The sequence below is a fragment of the Pogona vitticeps genome, chromosome 1, assembly GCF_051106095.1.
Source record: "Pogona vitticeps strain Pit_001003342236 chromosome 1, PviZW2.1, whole genome shotgun sequence".
Taxonomy (NCBI): Eukaryota; Metazoa; Chordata; class Lepidosauria; order Squamata; family Agamidae; genus Pogona; species Pogona vitticeps.
Window position 1 is genome coordinate 352,416,948 of NC_135783.1, and position 26,387 is coordinate 352,443,334.

Genomic DNA, 26,387 nt, shown 5'->3' on the forward strand with positions numbered 1-26,387 from the left:
GCATGCCATCCCCTTTGTGCGGGTGGGTGGGCGTGTTGGGCGGCTGGGGGGGGGACCCCTCTGCAAGGGGCCTGGGGTCCCAAAACTGTCCATTGGTCCTCCCTGGTTTTAGAGGCTGGAGGAGGAGGAGGAGGAGGAAGAAGAAGAGGAAGAAAGGCAGGAGAGAAACCCCTCCTTTCCCCTGCCAGGGCTGGCCAAGCCCAGAGGCTCAGTGACAACCCAGCCAGGCAGACACACACACACACACGCACGCACACACATCTACACACCACCATCACCCCCCTCCAGGAGGAAGTGGCGGCTGTGTGTTTCCTGTACAAGGGAGCGCGGGTATCTCACACACACACACACGCACACACACACACACACACACAAAAGCCTGGGTGGGGACTCGATTCTCAGCCTGGCTTGCTTTCCAGCCAACCAACCAACCAAGCAACCCCTCCCTCCCTCCCTCCTTCCTTCCCTCCCTCCTTCCTTCCTCCCTCCTCTCCAGCTGCTGCTTCTCCTTCGCCCGCGGGCCGGCTCGCTCCTCTCGCATCCGGAGCCCTCCGAAACCCCGTGGATCGGTCCAGGATCGCCGGGCAGCGGCTGGTGCGCGCCCTCCTCGTGCGGGTAAGGCGAGACCCGGAGGGAGCCCGGGGACGGGGGGGGGGGCCCCACGCGCGTCCTCGGCCGGAGAGAGGGAGGGAGGGAGGGATGCTCGGGGGGTGGCGTGGTCCCCCTCGCCTGCATCCTCTCCCGCATCCCGCCTGGGCATCTGGATGGGGGGGCAGAGACGCCCACGGGTGGGGGGGGGTAGAAAAGTCTGCCCGGCTAGCCAAGGGGGCAGTGCCCTAATGGGCAAGTCTGCAGAGACAGAAAGAGAGAGAGAAACGGGGTGGGGGTGGGAGAAAGACTGAACCCCCCTCCTGCTCCGTCCACACACCCCCTCCGGGTTGCCCCCGGGTCGCCACGGCCGCTCCCCGGACCGGACACGTGAATATCGCAACCTTCCAGGTTCTGCTTTGGAGACGAGTGTCTCTTCCCCTTTTATTATTATTATTATTATTATTATTATTATTATTATTATTATTATTATTATTATTATTATTATTATTATTATTATTATTATTATTATTATTATTATTATTATTATTATTGCAACCTCTTTGTTCCCGAGAAGGAAACAATGGGGGCTTTGACAACCGGGGTCCTCGTCGCCTCCACGCCCGGGTTTCCAAAAACCATCATCGCTAGGGGGGGGTCGTTGTGTGTGTGTGTGGGGGGGGGGGTTGAGGATGATGGCAAGGGAGGAAGCCTGGTGGATGTGGCAGCTGGAGAGGCAAAACCACATCCTTGGTGGGGGGGGGTGAGGAGATCCCTCCCGCCCCCTGGAAATATGGGGGGGGGGGGGTTAGAAAGCGCTTCTGCTGAGCTTTGTGTCTCTTCAGGTGGTCTCCCCCCTCCACTGGAGAGCCGGCTTTTGGGGTGGGGGGGGGAGAGAGGGCGGGGGTGTCTCTCTCCGTGCCACGCTTGGCTCCCTCCGCTGCAAATATTTCTTGGCATTAGCAGATTTATTGGAGTTTATGTTGGGTTGTGTGTTTTTTTTTTGAGAGATCAGTGGGTCGTATTGTGCTGATGGCAAGGGGGCCGGGGGGGGGGGATGTGCGCACACAGACGATAAATCTCCCGGACAGGGTCGCCGTCGGAAAGGGGGGGCAACCCAGATTTCCTCTGCCTTGCAACCCCTCCCCACACCAACGGAGAAGGAGCCCAGAAGGAAAGGCTCTGGGTTGGTTATGGGTCCAGCAGGAGACAGAGCCCTTTCAAACCTCATCTGGAAAGAGAAAGGACCCTTGGTTGTGTGGCGAGTCTGTGTGGGGGGGTGTGTGGGTGTACAGCACCATGTTTCTGATTTCCCCCACCCATTCACAAAATGGCCCAGGGTGGGATTTTACTGAATTTTGAAATTGGGGGAACAAAGCTTAGAACAGCTCAGCGGTTATTGCTAAAACAGGTCACGAAATGGAGCAGAGCCTCTGTGAACAAAGACTGAATTTAGAATATTTCCAGCTGCCTGTTAATCTAGAATGAATGGATTCCAGCTTCCCTCTTTCTTTTTCTTTCTTTCTTTCTTTCTTTCTTTCTTTCTTTCTTTCTTTCTTTCTTTCTTTCTTTTTCTTTCTTCCTTCCTTCTTTCTTTCTTTCTTTCTTTCTTTCTTTCTTTTTCTTTCTTCCTTCCTTCCTTCTTTCTTTCTTTCTTTCTTTCTTTCTTTCTTTCTTTCTTTCTTTCTTTCTTTCTTTCTTTCTTTTTCTTCCTTCCTTCCTTCCTTCCTTCCTTCCTTCCTTCCTTCCTTCCTTCCTTCCTTCCTTCCTTTCTTTCTTTCTTTCTTTCTTTCTTTCTTTCTTTCTTTCTTTCTTTCTTTCTTTCTTTCTTTCTTTCTTTCTTTCTTTCTCCCTCCCTTCCTTCCTTCCTTTTTTCTCCCTCCCTCCCTTCCTTACTTACTTTTTTTTCCTCTCCTTCCTTCCTTCCCTCCTTCCTGCCTTCCTTTTTTTATTTCTTTCTTCCCCCCCCCCCCCCAAGGCTAGAGATCAGCCTTCCAAGCTAATTCCATCCCTTCTTTACCACCAGAAATATATGTCAGTCACACCACTCTTCAGAATTAAGGCAGAATAGTCGAAACTTCACCTTTCTACTTTTGGTACCGACACTTTCTTCCAGTAGTTAGGCTCCCAAATGGGATTTAACCCAAATCACAGATGTGAAAATAATGTTGATACTTGTTCCATCCATGCAACGAAATCCCATGTAAAAAAACAAACAAACCCCACACCCATCTACTAATATTATTCTGGCAGAGCAATAAGAAGTGACTATAGCAAAATACTGTACTGTACTGTGGAGAACAGCCTATGAGATCCTATATCTCTCCGAAGAGGGGAAATGAATGAAGCTGTCACGCAGAAACAAAAGGTAGGAGAAAAAGAGGCCAAAAACTGATTTACAAGGTATTGAATTAGAGAAAGAGAAAATGTAGGAAAGGAAAAATCCCTTTCGTTATTAAATGGGTATTCAAATCCATATTAATTGTGAAGTTTAAAATGGTACCCCTCTCCATCCTCCTTCCTTTTCCCACATTAATCATGCATTAATTGCCTATGAAGGTTAATGGTCCTTAGCATCTCCGTACCGTAAGAAATCGCCGACAGGGGTACCTGTTGTTTGTTGTCCCCAAGAGAATACTGTAATTTATAACAGTCTTATTGCATCCATGTTTTATTTAAAGAATCCAGGCACTGCCATCAAATCTTCTTCTCTTCCCTGACAGTGATGACCTGGCTGGCTGGCTTGCCTTTAGGAAAACTGCAAAAAGCAGGCTGGGTTTGATCCGATGAGCAGCAAAAATGCAATTTGTAACTAGAGAGTAAAAATTAAAATAAAAAAGAGGGGGAATTTTAACCTGGGCTTCAGGATGTTTTCTTGCAGGGGGTTGGCACAAGTGTAGGGGTGATTGTGTGGGTCTCAAAACAGCAGCATCTGCCTCTTGATTTCTGTGGGTGTCGACGCAGGGACGGCGTTCCCACCGCCGCACCTGCCCCGCCCACCCGCTGCTTTTCATATTAACTGGATTCCACTGAATTCTCAAAATATTAATCCTCTTTCCTGCCATATGGTGGTCGGTTGAACTGAAATGGGATTTTGCTGTAATGCTGATGGAGAAAGCCACTTGGCCTGGCATTTTTTTTCCCTTTCTGGGGGCTTTGCATCTCCTCTATGGGTGGGGCAGGAAGGAAGGAAGGAAGGAAGGAAGGAAGGAAGGAAGGAAGGAAGGAAGGAAGGAAGGAAGGAAGGAAGGAAGGAAGGAAGGAAGGAAGGAAGGAAGGAAGGAAGGAAGGAAGGAGCTGATGATGGGTGGAAGGAAGGAACAAAGGAACAAAGGAAAGAAAGAAAGAAAGAAAGAAAGAAACAAACAAACAAACAAACAAACAAACAAACCCAAGCCTTCATGATAGAACAAAATCTTACCTTTAGGTCACAACATTTTGGTTCTTTTTAGTTTAGGCAGGAGGAGAGGAAAAAACACATACAATCCTCCCTGCTCCCTGACACCTTTTCAGCCTCTGTGCTGCAGTTTCTGCCGTCCGGGCTTGATGGAACTGTCATTCTGGAAAGTGTCACTTTGGAATTTTGTTTCCTTAAAATGCACCTGGCATGGAGATAGAAATAGGTTCCCCTCTTCTGCCCTGCTCAAAATACTTAAAATGGGCATCAGCTGAGGTCCTCAAAAATGCTTCACTGCCAACACATAGGTTCTCTACCATAAGATGACACAAAGAATAAAGCAAAATTTGTGCATATGTGTGTGCCTGCGCGTGCGCACACAGGATAATTTGAACCTCCATGTTCAGGAGCAGGATACCTCAGAAAACAATACATTGGGAGAATAGACCAAGAAAACAGGGTGGTGACAGGACTTGTGGATCCCCTGATGTTTGTGGACTACACTCCCATCATTCCTAAACCTAACCTAATGCTGAATGGGGCTGACAAGTCCTGGAGAACAACAGAGACATTCCAGCAAATATCGAGGTCCTGCACCATTGAAGGCTTTGGCGGTGAGGATGAACACCATGAATTGGGCATGGAAACTAACATGGAGCCAAGGAAGGCGTGCCAAGACTGGGGAGACGTATTCCTATCTGCTGGTTCCTGTAAACAGTCTGGCTCCTGCATTTTGGACCTGCTGATGTTTCTGTACTGACTTCAAGGGCCGCCCTACATTGAGAGCATTTGCAGTAGTCTGTTTTAGAGATTACCAACACATGAAAGCGAGTGGGGAGGATCTGCTTCCCTCTAAGTGGGGGACGTTTATCCAGGTAGGGACCACTGACTATCACTTAAAAATTCAAACTCAATCAGGAATTGTGAATTTCAAAAATGGTGAGGCTTTGTGTGTGTTTGCGGTTCCCATGGTCTGTTCCCCACTATCTCAACTCTTTCTGGAGAGCAGCAGAGAGAGAGCAGGGTGGTGATGTCTTCAGATCCAGTTTTATATATTTGTTTTAAGTACACAGTTAGTGAATTACATCTCTGCCTAACTGTTGTTCACCGAAAGGGGCTGGCACCAGGTGGCAGAAATCCTGTAACTTAACATAGCACGTTACACTAGAGCAGGCCCTTTGGGTGACTGGGGATTTGGTAAGTCGACTCCTCCGTAAGTTCCATTGATTCCAATGGCCCTACTTGAGTTGCCACATACTACGCCAAATCACAGGATGTCGGCCAATATGGTCATGGCTGGTTTTAGTTTGGTGTGAATTGCTCGATCTTGTTAAACAGTTTGTCAGTGTTTTGTCGAATTCGAATGGGCTTAGATTCTTTCAAGGTGATTTTATTGATCAAAACCCCACCCTGAGATCCGTCGGTACGGGGAAAGGGTGCAATCAGACAGCTGCAAAAGCCAATGGCACCAGAAAGACTCATTTTACCGGTAGCAAATCTCCTTTCAAGTAACCCTTCCATCTGCCAGGGAATTACTCCAGCCCTGTCGTTTGTGGTCATAGACAAACGATGGATCAGGTTAGGGCTCAAGGGCATTTCCTCCCTGCATCATGTGATTGCCGGAAATAGGTTGCACTAGACTGCTCCACAAGTGGTCCGGATGGCGATCTCTTTCCCTGTGTGGTCACACCTTTAGTTAAGAATGCTTAGATAGAAAGATAGGCAGATCCGTAAGTTAAGGAACTATGTATTACTACCAGTATCAGAAGCAGTCTTTGGCAATGCAAGGTGTTGTAAATCTGTCTTGCTGTGTTGCTTCGACCCGTACTCTGTTCTAGAAATTCTCTCAAGAACGGAAGAAGAGCCACACTGGATCAGACCAAAACTGTATCTCCTTCAACCTTCTGTTGAGTTGCGTTGGAAGGCGTACCAGCAGCTACACCCCTGTTCCATTCTTACATGGATCTCCAGTTAATCCATTTTAGGGCTCAATTGCATCTTGAGCGAAATTAGAGAGAAGTGAGTAGATGCAGAGATTAACATGCAAGGGAAGTGGTTCGCCGCATATCCTGCTCACGTGTCTGAGCTACACTTGCTGCTGTCAACATCCTTTGGGGGTTCTTCGCGGAAGTATATGAGAGCCAGGCGGAACTGGTGGGGAGGAGTCCCACAGGCAGCGACGGTAGAGCCCGTCAAGGCGTCAGTCTCGAGAACGGTGGCTGTCACCCTTGGGTCCCAAACTGTTCGTGGACAACAGCTCCCAGAAATCATGGCCAACCCAGCTAATGGTGAAGGCTTCTGGGAGAGAACACCTAGGTTAGCCAAGATTGGGAAGCATGGATGTAGAAAGTCAAGGAATATGGAGGAAGAGCCAAGATCAAACCCTGGTATTAAAAGAAAAAGTAGAGTTGCGTCAAAACCCAGAGGAATCCATTGATTGTCATTTTAGAAGAGGTAGCCGTGTTAGTCTGAAGAAATGGACTTGTCCATGAAAGCTCGCAGTAAAATATAGCAGTTACTTTATTATTATTATTATTATTATTATTATTATTATTATTATTATTATTATTATTATTATTATTATTATTATTATTATTATTATTATTATTATTATTATTATTATTATTATTATTATTATTATTATTATTATTTATTTAATTTATACCCCGCCTATCTGGTCAGTGAGGACCACTCTAGGCGGCTAACAACAATAAAATACAGTAACAATATAAATAAGCAATTTTAATCAGTAAAAACACTACAATACATTACATAGAGTGCAAAACAGAAATAGTAAAGAGGGAAGAAGGAGGTCAAGAGGAATATGATGGAAAGGCCTGCCCAAACATCCATGTCTTCAATTGTTTCTTAAAGATACCCAGCGAGGGAGACTCGCGAATCTCAGGAGGGAGATTGTTCCAGAGGCGAGGAGCCACCGCCGAGAAGGCCCGATTTCTTGTCTTCTCCTTCCGGGCCTCCCTCGGCGTTAGGCTCCTCAACCTCACCTCCTGGCTTGCACGAGTGACATGGGTAGATCTTGGTGGGAGTAGGCGTTCCGCCAGGTATCGAGGCCCTAAACCGTTTTAGCTGCCATGAAGTTTTAGCTACATGAAATTCCTGCAGGGTGGGTGTCCTCTCTCTCTCTCTCTCTCTCTCTCTCTAGTTTTTCTAGCCCCTTACCCATGAAAGTGATTGACAAAGTAGCTAGAACATCAGCCTTGGACCACAGAGGGCTGAGTTCCAATCCTCCTTTAGCTCTTGAGGCTTGTTAGGGAAACTTAAGCCCATCATTATCTCTCAGCCTGCCTCAAAGGGTTACTGCGAAGAGAGGCAATGTGAGACAGCCCATTTGAGGTGTACGCCTTTGTGAGAAAAGAAGAGGAAGGAAGGAAAACGCAACATGGTGAACTTCTCCACTGGGCATGGATGGAATGGAAATGTTATGTCCAGATTTTCCAAACCTTTTAGGCGCTCCTTTTTCCCAAAGAGTGCCACTTTGTATCAGGGCAGCTAATTCAGAGGGCAACTTGAATGGGCTCTTTTTAACAGGTCACAGATGTCTACAGTAAGTCCCTTTTTTTTTGTGCCAGAGCCCTAGGAAGCTGGTGCCATCAGCCGCTTTCTCCATTGTGTCTGGAGAAATCAATGACACACAACACCCTTATCGTCGCCATCTATGACAGTTCCCGCCACAGATGTGGGCAAATATGTTAAATCAGAGAGCGCTTTTCTTCCTGGTCTCCTGGAGATGAAAACTGTATCTCTTTTTTTAAAAAGATGGACTGATTTCTTGTGACACAAGACTGTGTACACCTGGGAGAAATTCGTGAGGCACGTCTCGATCCATGTCAGATATTCTTGACCTGTAGATTATGTACCCCTTAGGCATCTACGAATGGGCTTCAGGGGGTCCACTCACAAGTCTGAAAACCATGTCTTCATGTGCATTTCTCTTGGCAAGAGCCCCAGAGCTGTCATTCTATTCTCATAGAATCATGGAGGCCACTGAATCCAACCAAGGCAAGAATACAAATCAAAGCAGATCTGACAGAGGGTTGTCCCATTTTCTCTTGAATGCCTCCAGCGTTGAAGCGCTCACCACCTCTTGTGGTCATGGCTTCTGCTGTCGTACTGCTCTAACAGTTGAGAAGTTTTTTTTCTCCCCTGATATTCAGCCTCAATGCAGCTTCTCAAAGGGATTTGTGACCCATAAAGGTTAAGAACTTGTGGTCTTGATTCTCTGCATCCATTTTGTTTGGGTTTCTATCTTTCATTAGTGATACCAATTGTTGGTTGTTGTGGGTTTTTCGGGCTTCTTGGCCGTGTTCTGAAAGTGGTTCTTCCTAACGTTTCGCCAGTCTCTGTGGCCGGCATCTTCAGAGGACAGCACAGTTTGCTGTCCTCTGAAGATGCCGGCCACAGAGACTGGCGAAACGTTAGGAAGAACCACTTTCAGAACACGGCCAAGAAGCCCGAAAAACCCACAACAACCATTAGATCCCGGCCGTGAAAGCCTTCGCGAATACATTGGTACCAATTGTCTTGATCACCCTATCAATGTGGTCTTTGGTGAAGGAAAGAGAGAGAGGGAGAGAGAAAATCTGGTTGATTCTGTTGGATCCCTTAAAACCAGCTTGGAAAAGTAACATTTTTAGACCAGCATTTCCCTAGCCAGTCCAAAATGTTACTTCCGGATGCTTCTAGGCAGACTTAGGTTAGATGTAGGAGACACCCGTTTTCTGTGCTTTCTCCCCTACCTGTTTCCAGACAGTGCTGCTGGGGTATTTCTGCTTGACTCATGGCCATGATTTAGACCCACACAATGTTTCATTCTTTCTTTCCACCATGTAGTTGGAAGGATCACCAGTACATGAGATGACAGCAAAACAATATGTCTTCTGTCTTATCAGATGATAAGGATGAGGGCTGTTAGAATATATAATTGTGCAACCCAACATGTATTTATGTGCTCATATATACGAATGATTGAAGCGGTTTATTTACATAATAGAGCATTGCAACCGATCGGATTCTGTCTGGTGTTAGCTAATGCGTGCCTGAAAGGGTTAACTGCCAGATAGAGGATTGAGGCTTATTCGGCTTGTTCCGTTTGTCTGTTAGTATGAAGCTTTTCTGTTGAGAAGTAGTGTTTTTCAGAGATGCTGCCTGCTGGTAGTATGTTATCAAGGAAGCTATTATGAAACCGTTATAAGTCTGTCAAGCAAAAACCTATACCAGGTAAAATGTTCAAGTACTCTAGTTAATTTTTTTTCCAACCTGTTTCACAGTAGACATTCGTAAAGCTTCTCCACGACAAAATGAATATAATTTTAACTGCTGGCACACACACACACGTTCATCTATGTACGCCAAGAGAGAATCTATTCATCATGATCTGTAAGAGGATGGTGTTTGATACTCGCTCTTGATCCGCGGTGCATGTAAACTCTCAGAAATTTCAACAAGGGAGATTGCCTGCAAGCAGTGTTTGAATGCAATAGTTGAAAGAGGTTCAGCAAATGGACCCGATCCCAGTAAACTTTACTCCAATGCCAGTTCTAGTCTCTTTCATTCTCTTCCCAAAAGTTGGCACTTTCTCTTTTTTGGGGGGGGGGGGTTGGCACATTTTGCTTCTCCATTTTCTTAAACAGGGCTCCTCCCTTATCTGGAAGGAGAAGGGGTGGGAGAAAACTGTGGGAAAAGCAATGATCTGCCAGAGTTACAGCCTTTACTCAGAAGCATTGACTCCCCTTCTCTGCTATCCTTTAGGGCTGTTTAGCAGGATCTTGATGTGGGTGACGTGTTCAAGCCTGGGGTTAAAACGCTACTGCCATCCCTCGACCGGATATGGCTGTCGTTTTGTGGTCATGGTGGTAGTGCTGCTGCCGAAATGAGGATGATGCCGGAAGCTTTCTAGAGGCTGCATAAAAATTAAGAAGAGCAACAGACTCCATCCCTGGCTTTACAGTTAATAAAGGAGAAAGCCAGCAAATCCAAGCACATATGCATTTTGCATGAAGTTACTCCCTGGGAACCTTTGCGATAGGGGCTTAGCGAGAACTTCTCATTTAGGACCCCTGTCCTAAGATGGTCCATGGTCAGGGCGCATGGATGATGGGGGATTGTGGCCGTTTGCTTGTTCTCTGTGGGGCTTCATGATATTCCCTTACCTCACAGAAGGATTTGAGACCCTCTGGCCCGCCAGGTGGCTTCACATGAGAGGTTCTATCACCCTCATTGTGCATGGCCCAGGGAGCTGTAGTCCTTGAGGTGGAAAGGGCTCAAGAGAGCCTCCCGTTGCCTCACGATCGACGATCGCCGTGAGGTTGTTCGGAAGACTTGGTGCTCCATACCTTATTGCCTCTCCCCCCCTAAGTCAGCTGGACCAAGCTGGTCAAGTGAAAACACAATGTTCCAGGGCAAGGCATGCGTCAATTCATGTCGCCGACCCCCATGGGAACTGTCGTAGGGCGCTTCCCCTCCCCCTTCCATGGGAGGTCAAGCACAACCGTATCAGAGTTCAGCAGGAACTGCGTTTCGATTTTAACCACAAAAATGCAGCCCTTGCAATTTGTTCTGGAAATGCTGCTCAGCGTTGTCCATCTTCATTTCTCTTTGGATTACGTGAGGCACCGAAAGATACATCCCATATTTGTTTGTTTGTTTGTTTGATTGATTGATTGATATCCTGCCCATCTAGACTGAAGTCTACTCTGGGCGGCTAACAACAAGTTCCTAAAACAATTTCATAAAAACAATAAGATAACAACAACAACAAAATATGATACAAGATGGCAAAAATAAATTAAATAATGACAGGAGGGAAGGCCTGCCTAAACAGCCAGGTCTTGAACCGGCTCTTAAAAACACCCAGTGAGGGAGTCAGGCAAATTTCTGGGGGTAGGTTGTTCTAGAGGCGAGGGGCCACTGCAGAGAAGGCCCGGTTTCTTGTTCTTTCCCTCCTGGCCACCCTCAGCATTTGGCCCCTCAGAGTGAGTGATACGGGTAGATCTAGGTGGGAGGAGGCGTTCCGCCAGATATTGAGGTCCTAAACCATTTAGGGCCTTATATGTCATCATTAATACTTTGAAATCAATGCAGAAATGAACAGGTAGCCAATGTAGGGCGGTCAGAGTGGGGGAAATATGCCGATGTTTTCTCATCCCACTAAGAAGTCTGGCCGCCACATTCTGCACGATTTGAAACTTCTGCATTGATCTCAAAGGTAGCCCCGCGTAGAGTGCATTACAGTAGTCTAATCTCGAGACTACAAACACATGGACCAGAATGGTGAGCAACCCACCATCAAGATATTCACACGTTTCTGTTGCTTCTAGATCCCTGGGATAGATCACTTGGAGCTTCTTCTTCCACTTTTGACTTTGAAGGGTTCTCCGTTTGGATCACGAGAACCTATCATGATCAAGTTTGGTCAAAAATTGAGCATGTTATTTTTTAGAACGATGGCACTGCCATAACCAGAACTGTCCTGCCTCTATGGCTTGGATTCAGAAGGGGTAAGGGACACTAAGCAGAGAGGCGGGACTCTCTTTGAATTTAGAGGCAGGAGTGGAATGATTGGCTAGTGCAGAACAGATTGACAGCCACTCCCAGTCCAGAAAGGCCCCTGCCAGCCAAACCTACTAAAGGCAGCCTGCGAGGCAGCAAAAACTCCATTCGGATTCTGGTCAGTGTCATCCAGAAGGGTAACTTTTACAAGCTCAGGCGAGGCTAATGCGATGTGCCCTATTGTCCCTTCTCATCTCCAAATTTTGAGAAGGCCTTTGGTCTCTGAAAATTGCACCCAGGAAGGGAAAATTTAAGTGACAAACCCCTTGTTGTTTTCTTCTTCTTCTCAGCAATTGCAAACTCAACAAAAGTCTTGCATCTTTCCTCAGGAGGATTTTCCCCCCTGGCTGGGCAACCTCTGAGTCAGAAATCCCAGCCGGCATCAGCAATTGTTTCTAATTGTGTTGGGTCTCGCCGTCTCACCGTGCAGGACACGATCTGGCCTCTGGGGAGCCCAGCCAACGCCTCCCGGCTTACATCACCCCTGTGGCGTCTCTCCACCGGGAGAGACCCTGAACTCTCCGGCTTCATCATTTTCTGCACACTCCAGACTAATTTGATTTCAGGGTTTGCTTGCTTCGCCTGCTGCGCCCTCCCAGCCCAGGCGAACTTACAGCCTCTCTGGCATTGCACTCGTTCCGTGATCCCACGGCGCGCGCAGGCAGCAACGTATTTAGCAGGCTCTTGAAGCCCACCGAGAGAGAGAGCCGGCTTTCCTTTCTTCCATGCAAACCCCTGCTACTAGTTCTTAAAGCTGCAAAGTGTAAACCTGAAAGCCGCTGGCATGCCGTGGTGTCTCAGACAGGGGAGAGAGCCAGGATTTCTGGCAGCAGGAAAGGAGGGCTTAAGAGCTACTGGCTTCTCGCCTCGGATCAGAATAAGAGGTGCAAAATAGAAGTTAATTTTCTTCAGTTGCAAACTTTGGTGGAGTCCATTTGGCTTGAGGACAAAAAAAAATGATATCCTAATCGTTATTATGGGGTGCCCTCAAGTGACCTCCAGCTTATGGTGACCCTCTGAAGGAGCCATCTCCAAAATTTACTGTCCTCAACAGCCCTGCTCTACTCTTATGAACTCAAGCCAGTGGCTTCCTTTAGGGAGACGGTCCATCTCGCGTCTGAGCTTCCTCTTTTCCTCCTCCTTTCAACTTTTCCCAGCATTATTGTCTTTTCCAGATAATCTTGTTTATCATAATACCAGAGCTTCAAAACATTGCTTTTTTTGCTGGGGAAATTGTTGTTACATGCTTTCAAATCACCTCTGCCCTATGAATGAATTACTTCCAACATGTCGTGTCTTCAACAGCCCAGCTCAGCTCTTGCAGACTGAAGCCTGTGGGTTACTTTGCAGAGTCAATTCATCTCATATATGGCTTTCCTCTGTTCCTGCTCCCTTCCATCTTTCCCAGTCTTCTCCAGTGAATTTTGCCTCCTCGTGGCTCCAGAAGTTGTCATATCCCCAAAATAATGATTGATTGATTGATTGATTGATTGATTGATTGATTGATTGATTGATTGATTGATTGATTGATTGATGTTATTTTGTGCTACCTTTCTCCCCATAAGGAGATCCAAGGCAGCTCACAAACGATTAAAACTATTTTTAAAAATTACAGTTAAAAATCGTAAGGAACGACACTTTTTTAAAAAACACAATATTAGAACCACCATTAAAAACAATTTAAAAAAAATTTGCCAATGCCTAAGTAAATGCAGGATTCCTAAGAAACATCTCCAAGCTCTACAGAATATGTTGTGTAATCTTGGCAATTCCTTTTTGTTTTTGTTCCCATTAACTAAGACTCCTGCAACTCCAGATGTGCAGAATTCTCCGTTAACAGAATCTGGCTTTTCTTGATGGATTATAACCAGGGTTCATATCAGTTTTGCTCTGCCAGTAACTAATGTTAGCTGATTCACACAGCAGTACTATTGTTTTGTGTGTTTGCTTAGGAGAACACACCCGGTAATGTTTAAAAACTCAACTTAACTAAATCACAACTGTTTGTATAACATAGGAGATGGTATCGCCTTCTGAAAAGATCTGAAAAACCTTATTAATGGGATTACAAAACTCAGGTTTTCTCGGAAAGGAGAGGCTTCTGTGATGTTTACTTTCCCCATCTCTGATTCGTAATGGAAGAGTTTTTTACAAGGCGAGTCTTTGGAGATTACAACTGTCATTGTTCGTTCTCTCCTGGGTGTTTGCACCGGTTTGGTGTGTCTGTGTGTTTAGGTTTCTATTTTTAAATAATTCTGCTTTGCTTTTCTTTATAAAAAAATTCAGTCGAAGCATTAGTTCTTCAGGAAGTCAAGCAGATAAATTTTTTAAAAAGTGTGAGTCATTAAAAAAAAAACCACCTCACAAGCAATCCACCCACTCAGCTCATGTGGTTGCTATAGCAATTCGGCTCAGCTGTGGAAGATGATCTCCTGACTCCTCAAAAAACACCCCGAGTGATTGACAGGACCCCAAAACAGGCAGCTTTCCGTTCCTTCTGGAGGATTTTTGTCTCCCAAAAGTGAGGCACTCGTAGCTAATGGATTGTGCGAGAGCGAAATTCCACACTCGGAAATAAACTCAAGCATGCTGCTAAAATTATTATTACTACTGTCTCCCACTGTTGCTATTGTTATTTCAGTGTTACTTCTTCAGCAGCATATTCAAGTGCAGTAATACTACTGCATCACCTTCCGTTCTGGGCATGATCCTGGTTCCAGCTCTTTCGTGAGATTCCCCAGATGACAGCCTTGAACCGGGTGAAGCTTATTGTCCAACTCTGCCCCTATCTAGATGGGAGAGCTCTCCGGACATTGGGGAATGGGTTGATGATCTCCAGGATTGACTACTGTAATGCTCTCTACATGGGGCTGCCCTTGACGCTGACCCAGAGACTGCAACAGGGGTAGAACGCAGCTACCAGGCTGGTGGTGGGTGTGAGTGAATTTGATCACGTCACCCCAGTCCTGGCTCGCTTGCACTGCTTACCTGTGAGATCCTGGGTCAAGTTCAAGGTTTAAGGATGCTTCTCTATAAAGCCCTCTATAGTATGGGACCCTGTTATCTGTCGGAGGATTATCACCCAAGATCATCACCCCTGCACCACCAGATACTCCCAAACATGAGATGCCTCGCCAAAGGAGGCCAAAGAAACATCTACTAGAAGTTACGTCTTCTCTGTGGTGGGAGCAGCCCGTTGGAACTGGATCCGTCCCTTCCTACCTTCAAGCGGTTGCTGAACATGTAGCTCTTCGCAGAGGCCGTTGATCGCAACCTTGCACAAATTTTCTTTCGCCTTCTGCCCTGCTGTCGTATTACGAAAACATTGCCCTGTCATGGGTCTATGATCGTTGATTTGATTTGATTTATTTTTCATGACTTTTGCTGTCTTTCCGTTTCTTGGTTATTGTTCTTTGATTTCACCCTGAAACCGCCCAGAATAGTGCCTGATTTTTGAAGTTAAGCAGGAGCAAGCCTGGTTAACATTTAAGGGAGAGGTATCGGCCTCTTTTACATCCAGGGAGGAAAGCCTGGAATCGTAAACCTGTAGCGGCAGCTGAAAATGGTAGCGCTGTGTTCAGTCTTTCCCAGAGAGAAGACCAGGGATCTCCCAAACACAGAGGGAAGGATCTTGACATTTTTGTCGCAGAAGACAAAGAAAGGATGGCACACTCTTCCATCGACACGCAATGAGCTGATAAAGCTGATGGCCAAATCTTCTTGTAATTTTACTGGTCACACCAGATCTGAGGCAGACTAATTGAAGGCTCCCAGCAATAGAGTTCATTCAGTGGTCCCCAACCTTGGGCCTCCGGATGTTCTTGGACTACAACTCCCAGGAGCCTTCACCACCACCTCTGCTGGCCAGGATTTCTGGGAGTTGAAGTCCACGAACATCTGGAGGCCCAAGGTTGGGGGACCACTGAGTAAGTTGACTTGGACAGTGGATCTGCTCTGGCTTTTAGTCTGAACTTTAAAGGATGTTCTCTCCATCACTCTCCATAGCGATGAACCTATTGTCCAGCACTTTGGATAGCTCCCCTAAACTCTCGTTGTTGGTGTAGGCTGTTCCACCCTGGAAAACATCTGCTGCAACATTCCTTTTGTGTTTCAGGCCACTTGTGTCACCTTGCAGCCTCCCTAAAAGCCCTGGCAGGCTTTGCTTTGATCTTCTGTGGTTCCAGAGGTGGTCCTGCTAGCTGGGGACTGTGGTTCTTCCTCCAAGAAGGAGATGTAGACATGGTCTAGAGGGGCGGGGTATAAATTTAATAAATAAATAAAATAAATAAATGTACAAGAGTGGTTGGAGGTGGGCGCCTCGGCTTATGAACCATCTCCTACTCAAAAACAAGCTTTCTTCTTCTCCACCATGGCTTGCCTGGAGAGTTGTCTCCTCTTCCAAAGGAGGATCCCAACTCCCTGAGATGCCAGCCAGCGGTCTGCCATGATTGTTGTTGTTTAGTTGTTAAGTCGTGTCGGACTCTTCGTGACCCCCATGGACCAGAGCACGCCAGGCCCTCCTGTCTTCCATGGCCTCCCAAAGTTGGGTCAAAGTCATGTTGGTCACTTTCGTGACACTGTCCATCCATCTCATCCTCTGTTGTTCCCCTTCTCCTCTTGCCTTCACACTTTCCCAACATCAGGGTCTTTTCCAGGGAGTCTTCTCTTCTCATGAGATGGCCAAAGGATTGGAGCCTCAGCTTCAGGATCTGTCCTTCCAGTGAGCAACTCAGGATTGATTTCCTTCAGAACGGAGAAGTTCATTCTGCCATGAAGGCAACCCTAAATCAGGCCTTTTGTGCCATACTGGCGTGATCTGTTCTCGCCCCAGATTCTCCTGAATCGTGCCTTCCCATCTCATGATGTAGCAGTTCATTTGAAACAGAAGGATACCCAGAGCCACCCTTACAAGGAGGGTCCAAGCGTAGAGCCTGTGCGATCGCTCCGTATCAACCAACGAGGAGCAGGTCTTTTGCAAAAGCAGTAGCTCTTCATCACCCATTCACAACCTTCAGATCCTTTACATTGCAACAGGGATGGCTCGCAATAATAGATTGCTCTGGGGAAAATTAATTTCTCTTCCAGCTTCTCTCGAGCTTTGTAGTTAATTTCTAAAAGGAGCAAGGAAGTTGTGGCGTGAGGTGGATGATGCCACACTCCTATGGATGAGAATGTCCCAAGGATTCAACCCCGTAAGCCTAAAATTCCAAAGCATTACGGCACCCATTCCGTACAGTGTAGGTTATGATGCTAATTGGATGATGGTGTGACTGCTTTGACATAAACTATGGGAAATGCTCTTGTCTTGGCACAGTCCAATTTGCATGTTTTTTTTCTGTTGACCCCATGACCTAAAAACCAATGCAAATCAGGCCAGACTCGCCTTGCCCCCAATCTATAGATGTTTCCTCTACTGCTAGGGTTCTACTTTTTTTTGACAGCTGATCTATTTGCATCGGTTCAGGCAACCACTTGAACCGATGCAGAAAAGTGTGTGCAGTGATACAGGTGGCTGGCATGATGGTTATCGATCGGAGAGAGTCAGTATCAAAGATCGGTAGAGCCGGATCTTTGCAATTAATTCCATTATTTTTTAAGGGTTGATGCCAATACTGTTGCACTATGGTGCCTAGACACACACACACACACACACACACACACACACACACACACACACACACACACACACACACACACACACACACACACACACACACACACACACACACACACACACACACACACACACAAAGATAAAGAGAGAATGAGAGGAAGAAATTGCCAGGAAATCAGGAAGACCACAGGACAGCTAAGATAACAAGCTGCAAACAAGGCTTTTTCTTGCCAGTTCCCTCGCCCCTTCCTGCCTGGCTAGTTAACACAAACTTACCCAAGAAACCTGACTTCCTAACTTCACAGCAAATCAATTCACTACCCCTGCCTCACTGTGTAATCACACCTTGATTTAGTCAAAGACTGCTTTCTTTATTCCTTTAAGAAAGAGAGGGACAGGGGGAGCCACTAGACAGCAACACTTGAGCTGACGTTTGTGGCCAAATCACATCCACCAGTAAATCTGGAAACAATAGTGAATCCCGTGACAAGTATGGGAAAAACTAAAATTAGAACCAGGACTGGAGAGGGTGGTATTTTCTGAACGACAGTTGTCCTTAAGAACATAAGAACACCAGTAGAGCCCTGTGCTGGATCAGGCCAAGGGCCCCTCTAGTCCAGCTCCCTGTATCTCACAGTGGGTATCCCCTGGTGTCCTCCTTGGCTGAAGCTGCAGAAGGAGATTCCTGGCAGCTGGGCGGCATCAGCCAGTGAGTATATGCAGGGCTGGGAGATAGGAGCCACCCTGCAGGCCAATGAAGGACCACTTCCAGGCTGGGAGGAAGCTGCCTCTCCCCCTGTCTCTTAACACATATGCGTGCACACCCATGGATGCCAGAACCTTGAGCCTGTGTTTCCTTTCTGTGTTAAGATGGGGAGACTCAGTTGGCCAGTTATCAAAATGCTGCAGAAGGGAAAGGCACCATGGACTGATTTCAGAGAGTCCTTTCCAACGTTAACAAAGCCTAACTTACGGATAAGCCCTTAATCTTCTCAAATGCTACCGCTCTCGCTCCGCCAGTGACGGCCCTGGTTTCTAAACCTCACCCTACACCCACTGCTGTTAGACTTCTGCTAGTGTGGCATGGCTTCTGATGGTTTCAGAAGGGCACTTTCCACTCCGGGCCATCGAAATTCGCTCGCCCAAGCGAAAACATGGTGGATGGATAAGCAAAAATATTGGTTCAAAAACTCTACCCAGCCACAAGGACCGGCAATCACTGCACACAAAAGACCAGCTAACAACACTCCCCCCCTCATCACAACAATATACCCACAACAAAAAAACTCGCTGATCACCATAATCACCTAATCTCCTAAAAAGGACAAAAAGCTGATCCCACAGGTATATATACTCAACTATCCCACAAACTGCACCAGAGCACAGACTTAGTTCTGACCGGCCACAGAGACTGGAGAAACGTTAGGAAGAAAAAACATTAGGAAGAAGAACACGGCCAAACAGCCCAAAAAAACCACAACAACCATCGGATCCCGGCCATATATTTAATTAATTAATTTAACCACCACCACCAGCACCTTAGAACTGCAGAGCTGGAAGGGACCCTATGGAGCATCAGGTCCACCCATTGAGAAGGAGGCCCAGTGGGGAGCTGAGCTGATCAGCAGAGGCGGCAAATAAGAACAACTTGAACCCACCATAAAGCACTCTTCAGTTGCTGTTACGGGAACAGCTCGATTAAACGCTGAACGGTGTAACTCCAGTTTTCTGGGAGAATCCATTCCAGAGCTGAAACTGAACTTTAAAAGCTGCTCTCCCAGTTGCTTAGCAAGGTTTAGGACCTCAGATCATTCGTGTGAAGTTCAAGCTAAAATCTGGAGCGGATTTACTGCCTTCACAGCAGTGGAGCAACTGGCCATGAGTGAAATTGAAATCTTTCTGCCATATCTTCCTTCTGATTCTTCCACCAGCATTCCTTAAGAGAGAGATTTCTCCCCTTTACATTAAAAATGTATCTTTCATGGGCCTCGGGATCCATATAATGTGCTATACCATAGATGGGGAAGGTGTGCTCGTTCAGCTGTTGTTGAACTGTAGTTATTCTTCACCGTTGTCTCTCCTGGCGAGGGCTGCTGGGATTCTCAAGCCTGTAGTTGCCGGAGCTCTCTATATTACCTATTTTCTTATATTTGCGTCTGAGGATATCAGATCTCACCAATTAACTAAATTGATGAACTAGCTAAAGGCCAGATACAGTAATCAATCCTAGTTGGGTGATCTCTCTTCATAATTTCCCTGCTTGTTGAAAGCTAGCACGTCAGGTAAGGGGAAAACATGTGGTTCTATAATACGGGGATGATATGGTCTTCTTTTTCTGCACGTTTCCACTGGACTTATCAAAAGCGTTGTCTTACAATTCCGGGCGGCTTTGCTTTTGTAAGTCACCCAGCCGCTGTGAGGGTCAGCCTTGCTCTGCTTTGATGCCCAGGTGCGTCATTCTAAGGTGTTGGACAAGGCGATCATGGAGTGCAACGGAGCTGCGATCAGGTTAGCAGAGAAAAATAACCCGTGTAAAATGCCGAGAAGGTGGAAGTGTGGCTTTTTTTAAAAGCTTGCCGTTACTGAGGCAACAGGTAGTGCTTTTTCCCCCGTAGTGTCTAGCAGAGGGGGAGAAAAAAAATGAGGAGACTGTGAAATTCTGTGGCGTTTGGGGTGTTGGGTGTGTATAGAGGTATGTGTGTGTGTGTGCTATCTCCTCTTTATACCAAAGTGACAGAAATCAGGTGCAAAAGTGAGAGACAGCCTGACGAAGGTGTCTTTACACCGTCTCTTACCAGCAGTAATAATATCTATGGTGAGAGAGAACAAGATGGAGACTCATTTTCACCATTCTCGTAGGTGATTTTGACATCTGAAGTGGCGCTAAAGAAAGTGTCTCTCTTTTCTTTTTTTAAAAAACAGAACTGGGAAAACTCAAACTGGCTGGACAGCTCAGTCAATTAGGCATCTGGCGGCAGAAACTGAGGTTAGGAATTCAATGTGCATTCTAGGAGAAGAGCCAGCCTGGGTAGCCTTGGGCAAGCTGCAAACAGTCCCAGGGCACCCCTAGAGGAAGGGAAGGGTAAAGCACCTCTGAGTTCTATCCACCTGGAAAACTGAAAAGGGCTGATGTAAGTCAGAATTGACTTGACAGCCCGTCATTATTATTTCTGGGAAACCCAAAATGTTTTTTCAAAGGCTCCTAACAGTATCATTTTTCCTCTGAGCATATGCAGAAATGCCTGTCTCTCATAACTAGGCAGCCACAGGCTGTCATGTCACCTTCAAAATCAAGGAGGCATGTTTTCAGGGACAGCCAATGCCTTCTGGATATCCTCGAGGTCTTAGTGTAGGGAATAACCTGGTCTGTAGCAACCAGACCCACACGCTGGCGGCAACGCCATGAAGCTACCTTAGATTCCAGAGAAGAAAAACTGGGATGTAACCCCAAGAGAGAGATGCGAAACCACACTCCGTGGGATGGGAGGTTTCCTAATGACCCTTTGCCACCACCATTCCTCAAGTTGCTTGATGTGCGCCCCATCAAGTAATAGCTTCTTCCGTCTTCCTCTATTTTTCCTTGAGGACCATTGCAGAAGATATTTTGTGCTGTGCTTGAGAAAGGTGTTGTTGTTGTTGTTTAGTCATTAAGTCGTGTCCGACTCTTTGTGACCCCATGGACCAGAGCACGCCAGGCCCTCGTGTCTTCCACTTCCTCCCAGAGTTGGATCAAATTCATGTTGGTCACTTCGATGACCCTGTCCAACCATCTCGTCCTCTGTTGTCCCCTTCTCCTCTTGCCTTCACACTTTCCCAACATCAAGGTGTTTTCCAAAGAGTCTTCTCTTTCCATGAAATGGCCAAAGTATTGGAGCCTCAGCTTCAGCATCTGTCCTTCCAGTGAGAAGAAAGGTGTAGAACCCACTAAACCCACTAAACAAGAGAGATGTTTCCATGTTATTCAGACTGGGATTAGATTTGGCCAGATGTTATAAATGTTATTTGAAGGGGGGGGCTTGGAAACCCACTGTGTGGAAGATGGAACAAACTTGTTTTGGGGGGGGAGCTACAGAGGGCTGGATGCAAACCAGTTGCTTTGACTGTCAAGAAAGGACATATTGACTTAAGATGAGGGTGAGCTTCTCGATGGGTGAAGTGCTTTGACGATCTTCTCTATCCAGATCAGCCTGGCAGGGAGGACTGCTGTGTTTCACTGGAGGTTTCTGAACAGGTTGCGCGTGTCCAACTGCCAGGGATGCTTTAACTGTGGAAGGTGGTTGGATGAGATGGTTTGGGGGATCCATTCCGCTCCAGTCCCATGATTCTAAAACTAGAACTCCCAGAATCTGTCAGCTAACATGGGCTTCCTAAATGGAGGCATACCACACCTATGCCCCTGTAGCAGATTGTCTGATCGTCCGGTCTGGTTTCCTAGGGAGACGCACCCTGCACTACAAAAATCCTTCCACAACTTCACGTCCGTATGCCGCCCACCATGTTTGGGGTTCTCCCCACAACTGGCTGGGCATCGCTGTCTCCACATTCTGCCATTGATCTCCTTCGAGCATAGATTGGATACCTGGAGGTCTCGTAACAACATCGTGATCTCTGATCCGTGGACCAACCTGCACAACAGACTGAACCTCTTGCTATCGATAGAAAATGCCAACCAAAGGTCATGAAAACGTATTCTGTAGCCTTATTTGCGAGGCTCAGCTCAAAACAGCCAATGTTCAAGTGTACAAAAGATGGGATGCTCTGAATGCAAAGCTCTGCTGAGTACCACGTTCTGCAGGAAAAAAAAGATGAGAAATTCAAGTGGTCTTGGTGTAAATTCCAGTGAAGCTCCATCACAGGGAACACCTTGCCCTCTGCCATCATGTATTTGCTTTCATTACCAGGAAGGACGCCTGCTTCGCAGTGGTGGGTGTTGGGGCTGGCAAAGTGGAAACAGAACAAGGGAAAGTGTTGATTAAGACGCAGTGGGGCTCATCTGACGAACCAGGAAAAGGTATGCTCCAATAAACTGCTGCCAAGAGGGGAGAAGTGTCTACGAATTTACAGATGGCTTACTCCCAGCTGTGTGCTGCCTGCGTTTGGGGGGGTAAGGTGTGACCACAGAGCATCCGGGTTAATATGGGGAATATTTGGGATGGAGTTCCCATCTAAGTTTGGTATTGAAGGTAGGTTTTTCTCCCCCAGAAACAAGGGATCACGAGGAATGCAAGACAAAAATCATTGAGCGTTTCCTTTTGCTTTCTGTATTTACCAGAGGAGGACAGAGGAGGGAGGAGACATCACAGACGACCCAAATATGGGGGGAGGCATGTCAAGATTTGGGGTCTGGGAGATGGCTCCGAGACAAGTCTGTCTTCCAGGTTGACAGCGAAGAGTAGCTTCCTTCACCAGCAGTGTATTTACCGACTATGTACAATGGAACTGTGGACATCAGACAACAGCCTCAATAATACACTTTCTGTAAATAAATGGTCAGCACTTTATGCAGAAAATCTCCAACACAAACACTCCACACATCGCCATAGTGTGTAGCACTTACATAGTTTGAACAACCCATCACTGGGTGCATCACCAGATGTCTTCTCCCAGATGTTTCCTCATGTCCAATAGACGTTTCATGGATTGCATCAGCTTCATGGGCTTACTCGGTGACTGCACACCTATTTTAAGATGGACACCTATTAGCAAACTTTGGTTCACATACTAAAGAGTACATTCTGTATATCGTGGATCATAATATCCTGACAAGACACCCACACTGCAGTCACAAGCCATGTGTCGTGTTCCTTGGACAAATAAATGATGCATGCAAGATGCACACATCTCTGTCTTAAAGGTCTTGGGGCAATAGGTTTGTGTTTTTTTTCTTCTGCAATAGATCAATCTGGCTATTTTTTAAAAAAAATATAACCTAGGTTCTGTTGATGTCCGTGCCTTCACGGATAGTGTGGTTCTGCTGTCGTTTTGCTACAGCTCTACAGCCTATGTGGCCAGTGATCGTGTATCTGTACCGTTCATGCAACTCACTTCCAATGTCATTGTTCTTGTGGGATCTGGTGATCTGCTGGGTCATTGAGGGGAATAACAAAAATCACACATTCGAAACAGAGATTAGCATTTCTGCATTGCACTTAAATTCGCGGGGGTTACTCATGAATGGAGTGGGCGAAAGAGTTTAGATCAAGGGTGCCCAATTTTGGGTCCCCGTGTATTCTTGGACTAACACTCCCAGAAGCCTTCACTCCTTGCTGAGCTGGCCAGGTTCTCTGGGAGTTGTAGTCCAAAACATCTGGAGACCCAAGATTGGGGGCCAATGGTCTAGAGATCCTTAGTTGCACTCCCCAGATTTAATTGTGTGTGACCCCCGGTTGAAGTTCTGACTTGACGGGATTTCCTTCTGAGATTTCTTTTTAATTGATCGCTGAAAGGTGACGAGGTTACACGTGAGGCAACTGGGAGGCAGTTTTCCTTCTTTCCAGTTCAGATGATTTGAGGGTGGCTTTTTAAAAAAGAGAGAGAGAGAGAGCCGGAGGCTACAGAAATATAATTTAATTCCGTTTAATTGACATTATGTGGGTCATCACCCTTGCATGCAGAGAATTAGAAGGGGAGCATGTTTAAGATGCCGACTTCTTGAATGGCCCTAGCTAATGGTTTTTTTAAAAACGCTTTCCAAAAGTGGTTCTCAAAAGAAAAAAGAATGAAGCGGGGGGGACAGATTCAAACAAATCCAGAAACCACAAGATAAAAACAAACAAACACAGGCAAATAGCATAAAAGAAATCAAAGGCGTTAGCAGCTGTGGGGTGCAGTGGTTGGCGCAGTGATTCCCAGCCTTGGATCCCTCAGATTTCTTAGACTGCAACTCCCAGAAATCCTGGCCAGCCCAGCTAGTGGTGAAAAGGCTTCTGGGAGTTTTAGTCCAAGAACATCTGGGGACTCAAGGTTGGGAATCACTGGGTTAGAGCAGTGGTCCCCAACCTTGGGCCTCCAGATGTTCTTGGACTTCATCGCCGAGAAATCCTGGCCAACAGAGGTGGTGGTGAAGGCTTCTGGGAGTTGTAGTCCAAGAACATCTGGAGGCCCAAGGTTGGGGAACACTGGGTTAGAGGACCGGCCAAGAATTCAGGCGGTAGAGCCCTTATCCCCAACAGTTTGTTGGAGGAAAGGAGGAATTTAAAAATGTAGCAAACCAACCAGTCAGCCAGTCAATACTAAAATTTCTGGTGGAATTAGAAGTCTGTGGCTTAAGATGACTGGGGAGATATTAGGGGTTCTTGTTGTGTGTCATCAAGTCACCTCTGACTTAGGGTGACCCTCTGGATAACCCGTCTCCAAAATGCCCAGTCCTCAACAGTCCTGCTCAGCTCTTGCAAACTCTCAAGCCCGTGGCTTCTTTTCTTCAGTTTGCAGGCTTTGGAGGAATCCGTTTCAAAGATGATGAAAAATTATATCCTGATTGTTGTTATGGGGTGCCCTCAAGTGACCTCCAGCTTCTGGTGGCCCTGTGAAGCAGCCATCTCCAACATGTCCTTCCTGAACAGCCCTGCTCAGGTCTTGCAGACTCAAAAGCCATGGCTTCCTTTATCGAGTCAGTCTATCTTGTATTGGGTCTTCCTCTTTTCCTGCTGTCTTCCACCTTTGCCAGCATTATTGTCTTTTCCAGGGAACCCCACCTTCCCATGAGGTGTCCAAAGTAGGACAGCCTCAATTCCAGAATTGTGGCCTCCAGAGACAGTTCAGGCTTGATACGACCAGGGACCCATTTGATCAAATCCACTGAACTCTTCTCTAGCACCATATCTCTATTGAATTAATCCCCCCCCCCCGTCAGCTTTCCTCCCTGTCTAGCTTTCTCACCTCTACCAGGATTACAAGAGTGTGGATGGTCTTGGTCTCCAGAGACACATTCCTACACTTGATGACAGCTTCTGTTCCCTTCATAGCCGCCCTTTTGAGTCGCAGCCTTCTTCTGATTTCTCGGCTGCACGGTCCCTTTGGATTGAGGATGACTGGACCAAGATATATATATTAAAAAATTCTGGCTATTTCAATTTCTTCCTTGTCTCAAAGCCGTGTAATTCTTCTGCACTATAGTCATAATTTTTGCCTTCTTAATGTTCAACAGCAGTTCTGCTTTGTGTTTTGGCACTTTCATTTGAAGTCCTTCCTGTTTTCTGCCAGTTAAGATGGTGTAATGTGCATATCTTAAAGTTATTGATGTTCCTTGTGTTGTTTTTCACTTCTTCTGTATCTGAATCTAGTCTGGCTTTTTCTGCTGACGGATTGAACAGATAAGGGGATCAAACGCAGCCTTGCCTGACCCCTTTGCCTATAGGAAACCATTCTGTCTCTCCATATTATCTCCTAAGAGCCGCTTCTTGCCCACAATATAGGCTGCACATCAGGACAATCGTTTTCTTTCAGAACAACCTGTGGCTTCCCAGGATCCACACAATCAAAGGCTTTGATGTAGCCAATAAACCAGTGGCTCCCAGAAAATCCTGATCAGCACAGCTCGTAGTGGTGAAGGCTTCTGGGAGTTTTAATCCAAGAACATCTAGGGACGCAGGGTTTGGGAAATACTGGTATAAAGCATAGACGGATGATTTGCAGTTCTTTGGTGTTCTCCAGTAGCCAGTAGATATTTGCAATATAATCTCTATTGCCTCTTCCTTTTTTGGAACCCAGCTTGAGCATCAGGCATTTCTTGCTCCATATAAGGTAAAAGTCGTTGTTAGAACACCTTTGTCTGCATGGGAAATTAGACCGATGGTCCTATAATTACGTACTGCACTCCTTGGCATTTCCTTTCTTCAGGATTAGAACATATATTGAGTCTGCGGGCCATTGTTTGGTTTTCCATATTTGCTGGCATATTCTTGTTAGGATTTTAACAGATTCAGTCTCTGTGGCCTAAAATAGTTCTACTGATGTTCCATCTATCAGCTTTATTTCTCCCTAATACTTTCAGAGCAGCTTTCACTGTACTTTCTGTAACTGCAGGTTCTTCATCATCATAGGATTCTGTTTCAAAGTAGTCTGTCATCCTCCTACTTCCTCTGTATAGGTCTTCAGTCTATGGTTCCCACCTTCTCCTTCTTTCCTCCTGGTCTATGTGCTTCCTTGTTGGTTATTCAGCAACTCTACTCCAGACTTAAATTCCCCCATTGACTCCTTGGATGTTTATTTAAAATAATT

General features: G+C 46.3%; 1 protein-coding gene across 2 annotated transcripts in view; it reads left to right on the forward strand.

Moving 5' to 3' along the window:
• Positions 1-255: 255 nt before the first annotated feature.
• GNG2 (G protein subunit gamma 2) overlaps positions 256-26,387 on the forward strand; it is a 52,584-nt gene continuing 26,452 nt past the window's right edge. Inside the window, exon 1 of one of the 2 annotated variants that reach the window (XM_020814776.3) lies at positions 256-615. The gene's annotated coding sequence lies outside the window, so the exon portion shown is untranslated. Of the gene's footprint in view, positions 616-2,859; positions 2,957-26,387 lie in introns of those variants that run through there. The other variant, XM_078384154.1, reaches the window with a different exon arrangement.